This window comes from Trachymyrmex septentrionalis, unplaced genomic scaffold (genome assembly GCF_001594115.1).
Source record: "Trachymyrmex septentrionalis isolate Tsep2-gDNA-1 unplaced genomic scaffold, Tsep1.0 scaffold223, whole genome shotgun sequence".
In the NCBI taxonomy this organism is placed as follows: Eukaryota; Metazoa; Arthropoda; class Insecta; order Hymenoptera; family Formicidae; genus Trachymyrmex; species Trachymyrmex septentrionalis.
The window spans coordinates 823,921-832,273 of NW_017305379.1; positions in this window are offsets into that span (position 1 = coordinate 823,921).

Below are 8,353 nucleotides of genomic sequence, written 5' to 3' on the forward strand. Positions count from 1 at the left end.
CCTAATGTTGGGTAATATCTCTTGGTATGTACAATATCTTGATACACATGTATAGAAATATATTTTGTGTATCTAACCTGTGTATTTGAGATGCTTTCAAAGTCGAATATTTGTATCTGTATCTAGATTCAAAAATACATCTCAATTAATTTTTAGATGTATTTTCAGATACATTTCCTCAGCAAAGGCATGATTCTATTATATGTATGATAACGTCTCTTGATTCAGATCTGAACAAATATAATTGGATTTGTAAAACTGAAAACGATTAATGTGTCTAGAAAGTCTTATCGTAAATTGTTTTACGATAATTGCAAATTTTTGCAATTTCGTTTTGGTTTGCCGAATTTTCGTATCATGTTGTAGGAATGATAATGTAAGGATTAAGTATTATTAGTGCCGAAACTTCGGTTTTTGTTTACAAAAAATGGCACGTGTGATTATGATACGAGGATTTTTAATTACTTTATTATTATTATATTATGATTAAATTTCTTCAAAATAACGAAACCAAAAGTAATTAATAAATTATTTAGTATATATATATTTTTAATATTACCATTGGTATAATAAAATATAAAATATAATTTAAAGGTATCTGTATATGTGTACCTAGATATATTTTAAAAGTTACCCATAACTCATATTTGCTTCACGTTTCGGTTTAAATCGATCTTCATTTAAATTGTATGAATAACTATTTTTAGTGTCTTTTGTAATGTTTTTGTTTTTTATTATTATTTTCCTTTTTTCGTTACAAGCATCTGTAACACTACAGACCGTAGTCAATTAATTAACAAGTAAAAGCGATTTACGGTAAATAAACTTAATTAAAGAATTGTACATGAAAACAGTAAGGTAGGGAATTTTTAATTAAATTATGAAGAATGCGTTATATCTAGTTAAAGAGAGAGAGAGAGAGAGAGAGAGAGAGAGAGAGAGAGAGAGAGAGAGAAAGAGTATCACAAAAATATTTTTAAGAGATGAATATTTCTCACGTAAGCGCAGCAATTGTCCGTATGTATGTATGTGTACGCGCACCGGTTGCACTATTCAGGCCACATGCATCGAGATCCGCGATGTTTGCCGATCAAACAGACTTTATAACGAGATGAGCGCGTGCAGCCTTGTTGACGGAAAATATTGAACGAACGTAAGCTCTCGGCATTGTCCTCGACAAAAGAGCGGCCAGTTTGTACGCGTCCAATGGAGGAACGCACCCCTCACTAACAGGACGACCCTTCACGATTCTTGGATCATATCATGAAGCTGGCTTGTTCCGGCAGTATCGAGTGTTTTTGACATCGATTCATAGAATATCAATTTAATAGTTGGAATCAACATTCGCTCGTAATTATTCGAACAAAATTTTTTTTTAAAAAAGCTCATGAATATAATCGCGAAAATATAGTTTTTAGATCATTTTTATCTAAATCGAAAATTATATCTGCATATTTCGAGATATTTACTGCATTTTCAGTGACAGCAAATTTATAATTTATTTCCAACAAATCGTAGAAAAAAGGGGGGGGCGGAAGGCTTGTTAAATTAACAAAAAAAAAAACAGTAATTATAATAAAAGTGTAAATATTGATGTACATGCATATTAATGTAAGTCTCAATCAATATATAACTGAATGAACTATTACTAACTAGTAGAATCTAACAAATATCTGACGCAATGGCGTCCGTTAGGAACGCGTGATGAACACTTGAGATAGAAATACAAATTAATCGACGCAGTAATCGCAAGTGATCCATTCACCTCTGTCCATCCTTCTCCCACCAACACTCAAACAGTGGCCTGGTAATGGGATAGCCCCGACCACAATACACCCTTCAGTGAGGCGGAAGAGAAACAAGGAAACAGCATTACCCGGGAAACGGGTCGGTAATCCCAACCGATCCAAGAACCATCAGTATCAATAGATGTATCAGCTTCAGTGTTACCATCATCGAAGTCAAGCTCTATCAGCGTTCGAGACTCTAATCAATAGTATAGACATTCGAAGAATGAATCACAAAAAACAACATATAATGGTAAACCTTACGTTTTAGTCCTCTGTACGTTTAATATGTCAATCTCATGTCGATATCCCGCATTGTATTCATATTACAATTAGAACGACACGATAATCATAATATAAAACATGAATCGTATATTATCCCATTATCAAGTAAATTACATTGCCCACTGAAATATACACAGTGGTATTATCATTGACTAATGAGGTGATCAGAACGAATTGGTCGACGAACGATGTTGATTCGATCAGATAATTGATGCGTTATATTCCTCCAATTTTGCGGAAGTACATGAAAGATCAATTGTTCATTCCGCGTTGATCAGGACCGTTAATCTCAGGATCTTGCGTGAATACGAGTCCATGCGATCGTGAATTTCCACGAGGCTTCGGTCAGTTAGAGAGAAGGACGGTTACTCGAGATCCAAGGATTTAGGCGTGTGATACTTGATGAAGAGGCCATTGCACTAAGTCTAACCAGTGCGTAGAGGATCGGCCGTTAGGAGCATCGTTGGTGCTCCGTTAGGCGGCTTACGAGGCAGTTACCAGACCGTTACTATGTCGATGGTGCCACTTGTCTCGAGAGTTTGCTACCTGCTTCAGCCTCACCCAGATGAATGACGCGATTTCGGTTTGGGCATTCGGTCGCACCCATCGATCGTCTGATTGATCTCAAAGTGATGACTGTGGATGCTGACAACGTTCCCTTGTATTTCACCACATCTCGTCAGAAGTTTTTCGTAACGGTCGAGTTGGAAGATTGCAACGTTAAAGATTTTTTTTTCGATACGTATGAAAAATTACGTTTTAAGATATATTTTTCCTTAGCAAAAACAGCATAACGGAATGCAGTACAACGAATACTTTTTAAATGCGTTTTTAGTTATATTTTAACGAAAATTTGGAAAGAATATTTACTACTGATTTATCGCACATTAATTTTTTCTGTAATAACAAAGAATTTGTTTTACCAAAAAATTTCCGAACTACGTCGAACGTATTGTGCATCGAAGATGCAAGGAAGAAAAAGGACGAAGAAATAAACGGCGCCTTAGGCGCGTTTTCGGCTGCTGTTTCTCGTAGATAAAATAGACCAGGCCATCCGAGAGTAAGATAGATGTAGCCGGTCGAGCAATGCGAGGGATCGGCGCCAAAGAGCTCCTTAAATCACGAGTAATCATTTCTGACCAATCGACGTACAAGCTTTGAAGATCGGCAATTTACTGGCGAGCGGATTTCTTTGCCCCCTTCGCGGACTCAGAAAATCATCTAAGACGATTTTTCGTACGTCATTTTTTGTGATTTATTACATATATTTAGGTAGACAAGCAGAGGTAGGGGATTGCAGAGAGTTTTTAAAGCTTAAATACGCTACGGGAAATTAATTGAATCGGTGAGTACAGAAAGAGACGAGTCCAATTTTGTTTAAAAATAAGTTTTTCTTCTCATTAATCTTGAAATGAGTAGATACGTTTTCAGTGCAAATATTATAGAACATTTTTCCCAAGCTTCTAAGAATTTAAAGTAGATTGAAAGTGAACAATAAGTGCAGAAAGGATACGAATATAGGACTTGCAAGATTGAAGGTTTTAAAAAAATAGAGAGCTGTATCCTTTCAGAATGTAAGAGCTTTTTTAATGAGATTTTTGACTAAACTTGAAGAGCAACCAAAAGAGATATTTTAATAATCAGTGTTTTAACTGTAGTATTTTCGAAATTGTTTTGTGTCAATTGTATGATACTGTTTAACATAAAGAGAGATAGTTATTTAATATAATTTAAGATAAATAAAGTATCTGTAATATTATTGAATTTTTTTTTTTTTTTACTAATATTAAGTGCAGAAAGGATAAAGTCCAAATTTGAAATTTAAGCTCTTTATTTAATAGATAAGCGTTTCAGAACTAAGAATGTTTCAAAGATATTGAATATTGTATTTATTATAATACCCAAAAGTAATTTTATTAGATTTTTTTTATATGAACTAAATTAAAGCTTCTTGTTATATTAAAAAATTTATAAATATGACTCATTTCTTGTGACTACTTTCCTTTCTGCACTCACCGATTCAGTTACAGGTATATAATTGATTAGATGTGTATAATTAGGCATACATAATAAGTCAAAATATATTTTGTAATAAGTATGTTCATAACGTAAAAGTAAGAAATTAACAAGATGAATGAAAATATATCGCATCCAACCACAGTGTTAGTTATATGATCGACGTCATTTACTTAGGGAATTACAGTCCTTTGTCACACTGAGTAATCTACTTCGTTACATGCGACAATGTAACTCCGTCACCGGTACCGCAGTGCGTTCTGTCCCTTTTCCTTCCGGCTAGGTTACCATCGTTTAATCCATTTCGCCCGTATCCTTTTTTCGAGATCACGGAACAATCTCTGTCGCGGTAAAACGATGAATCTCCCCATGCCTCGTACGATATCGGCTCCATCTCCTTCCCCTTTTGCCCTTGTCTACTTTTATCCGCGTCTCCGTCTCGGTTCTCCTCTTTACCGCGAATAGTATCTCTCAACCAGAGACGATTTTTCGCCGGAAGGAACGAATCTAGCACCAACCGTGCGCTACCGCTTCGAATTTCCACAGCGCACAGTCGATCCGACTCCCGCGGCGAAAATGGAAAGACGAAACTTTATTTGTGCCTATATCCAGAGACGTCGCCAAGATTCGAAATCCTGGCGTAAAAATCCGCATACTTACAATCGATACGATAGTGTGCTTATACAGTGTGCCCAATTAGACTTCGATACTATCAAATATAACTGTAGCCAACGATACTAATACATTGGAAATAATCAAATTCCGAGTAATTAGTTTATAAAATTATTCTTTATGTTGACAAAAATTGAATAATTGAATTATAAAATATTTTTAGTTTATGGGGCATTTTAAATTGCTGATTACATAACACAAAATTAATCTTCATAGTTAAGAATCGAGTCATTCATATTCTATTCGCATTTCTTTTCTTCGAAATTCTTACTAGAAGCACAAGTCATTATTTATAACATTTGTATTTTTATATAATTACAAACAAATTTTTTTAAATACAAAATCTTACAAATGTTGTTTAAAGGTGTTAAAGTATATATCAAAATAGATGTATAAAAATTACTTAATAATTTTTATGTACTGATAAAAATAATGAAAATTAACTATTAGGTACGAATGTGATCCGTTATGTGTATTAAGGATTAATTGCAGTAGTTGATAAAATTTTAAATAGAAACTATCAAAAGTAAATCGTACTTTTTTTTAACAACTTCCACACAGATAATCAGTTACTCGCCTTCAGAATCAGGGAGAAAATTAGTGATCTCGACTTTTTTTCTATACCAATGGTCTGGCTTTTCGGTTACGTCAAGGTAATGGATTCGGCAGAGCTATCATGGACGATATTATGACGGCGGCTTAAAATAAGCAGAAAGTTGGACCGACTAAAGCAAAAGTATTGTAATTATGCTAATAGCCTCAGCGTTCAAACGGCCTGTGATGTGGTCTAGTGCCGGATTCGTTCAGGTTGGTCGATCAAACTAACTTTTCCTTCTACTTATTAATATTACCTGGCCCGCAATCATCTCTCTTCTTTCCTCATTTTCTTTCGCCTCTCCTTCTATCCGATCTCTAGCTGTCTTTATCTTTTCTTTGGCTCTTTTTTCTTACCCTCTTCAATATATCTTACCGCGCAATTCTCGAAGTAAAAATCTTCAGCATTCCTTCATTACTTATGGCTCGACCGCAAAGTTACCGTCGATAGAAAGTAAGGAGTTCGTCAAGAGAGTCGACAGAAGAAAGAGATACACATGACGAAAGATAGGCATTGAATTCCTTTTACCGAAATGGAAATCTTGCGTTTAACCAATGTAAAAATTAAAAGTTCCTTTGAATGATTACGTAAGACAAGTCCTAGAATAAAATTTTATTCAACTGCCAAGATATTTATGTATGTGTATCAATGACAGAGAAAAATGGAATTCTTTTCAAGAAAAAATTATTTTTTTGATCAATATCATATCTCAGTGAAAATCGACTGAGAAATGTTCAATACAAATAAACGAAGAAGTTCATCTTTAGTGAGTTTTAATATGAAATAATATTTTTGTGCGAATTTTATAATTTCTAGTTTAAGCAAACAACGCGACGATGATTTCGGTCTTGAAGCACAGTTCTAAACTGGATTACATAATATTATAAACTAAATCGACAAATTATTTAATATTACTCACGCTAATGGCTATCTTTAAAACGTTGTAAAGAATTTATTGCGAAAAATATTATCTTGGGATACGAAATACGAACTTGGTTTCTCCTGATTTCGTGCGAGTGTCTTCTCAATTCATTCATCGAGGCATATAGTAATTAATCGCAGTAATCAGAGTATATGTTAAAAGAATATTTTCACAATGAATTCTTTAAAATGTTTTAAACATGCTCATTAGCATAAATAATATTAAATCGCTTGTCAATTTAATTTATATTATGTAATCCATCTTCAATTGTATTTTGAGACCGACACTCTTGAACTCCGATGTACAATCTGCCAAAAGTCCGTTGAATTCCTCAAAGTTTGATGAAGTCCGACGGAGTCCAGTGAAATCCGGTAAAGTCCGATTAATTTCGGTAAAGTCCTATGAAATCCGGCAAAGTCCGTCGAAGTCCGTGGCAGTTCATAAAGTCTGATGAAGTTTTAAAGTCAGAAATACACTAGCCAGGTGTACACTATTTTTTAAATGGTTACCCTCTCATTTAAGACAACAAACCAGCTCGCAGTTTGCTTGATTGAACATTGTAAAATATGCAAAAATATTATTAGGCGCTAATTGTAAGATCCTTGACTAAAAGTGATTTTTTTGTTTATTTGTATTTAATTTTTAAATATCTTGCGGGATCCGTGATTGAATAAACTGCATAATACAGTGTCAGAAATGCCTTGTATACAACAAACGCACATACAGATTAAGTCTTTGAGAGCGATATATCATTAGGGACTGTTTGCGAGAATGTTGCAATATTAACGAACACACATTGCAGCGAATGTAACTACGACTGCAATGGCAAAGCCACAGTTGGCACAGTAAACAACCGACGTAACGCCGTATTTATTTACTGTATTACTTACATTGCATTGCATACTCCCGCCTTCCCGTTATTCCTGTTACTCTACTCACATACCTACTCGCTCATTAATAGTATCTCAGAGTTACTTTTGCACGTAGATCTCAAATTTCGTGCGTAAACTTACATTTAAGTGTGCGAAAACTTTTGAATAATATATGAACATTATCTTATAAATAACGACAAACGTTTACATTTTGTTACTATACGGTAAGAGAAATGCAATTATTATAATTTTACAAAATATATTATGCCGGCAATCATATTCTACATTGCAGATGGTAATATTGTCGGCAAATTATAAAATTATATGAAGTCTATATATAACGAAAAACAGTTTTCAAAGTGAATTGTAAGTCAATATTAATTTTTTGCAATGTAGAATAAAAAAGAAAACGGTTTATTTATATTTTTGCCATCATCTTTATTAATGACTTTCTGGCAAATATATGCAAAGGGAGTTATAAAAAGAAGTACGAATAAAAGGATAATTATGGTTTCTGATTTGATTAATGGTTTTATCGATGAAATAATATCTCGTTGTAACTTTCACTTTGTTTGTCTGTCGCAATTTTAATCATGGCATAAATAAACGACAAGGATTATTTTCAACGCGCAGGATATTATAAACAGTTCTTATTTGCGCCTCGATGAATCTCTATATATCGATATATTCAAGAACTTGCAAAGAACGAAATATCGTTGCAGTCTTGTGTCTCCGTTGAGGCTCTGAGGGAGGATATTATCTAAAGCCAGTCTGCAACCGTCTATCGAGCCGTACGTCTCGCTCGGTGCTCCATCGAATCTCACGGATCTCCAGACGGCGCGGAGTAAGACGGGGGGGGGGAGGTAAGGTCGGATCGGATGGGGGTGATCGGTGCGGAGTAAGTAGAGGAAAGAAGTCTGGATCCAAAGGAATATTTATCGAGTGGATATTGAAATTGATGGTCGCTACCTCAGACATGCTAATCCGACGAGCGAACGGATTTCTGATAACGCCCGGCGACGGGCAAGAAATAACAGAAGGGTAATTCAAATCGAAGACGCGCCGCCGGCGAGATTACTTATGAGGTTTACTTATGAGGCCCCGTGGAAAAACGCCGATCCGCCGATTTTCTATCCTTCTCTCTCTGTCTCTCTCTCTCTCTCTCTCTCTCTCTCTCTCTCTCTCTCTCTCTCTCTCTCTCTCT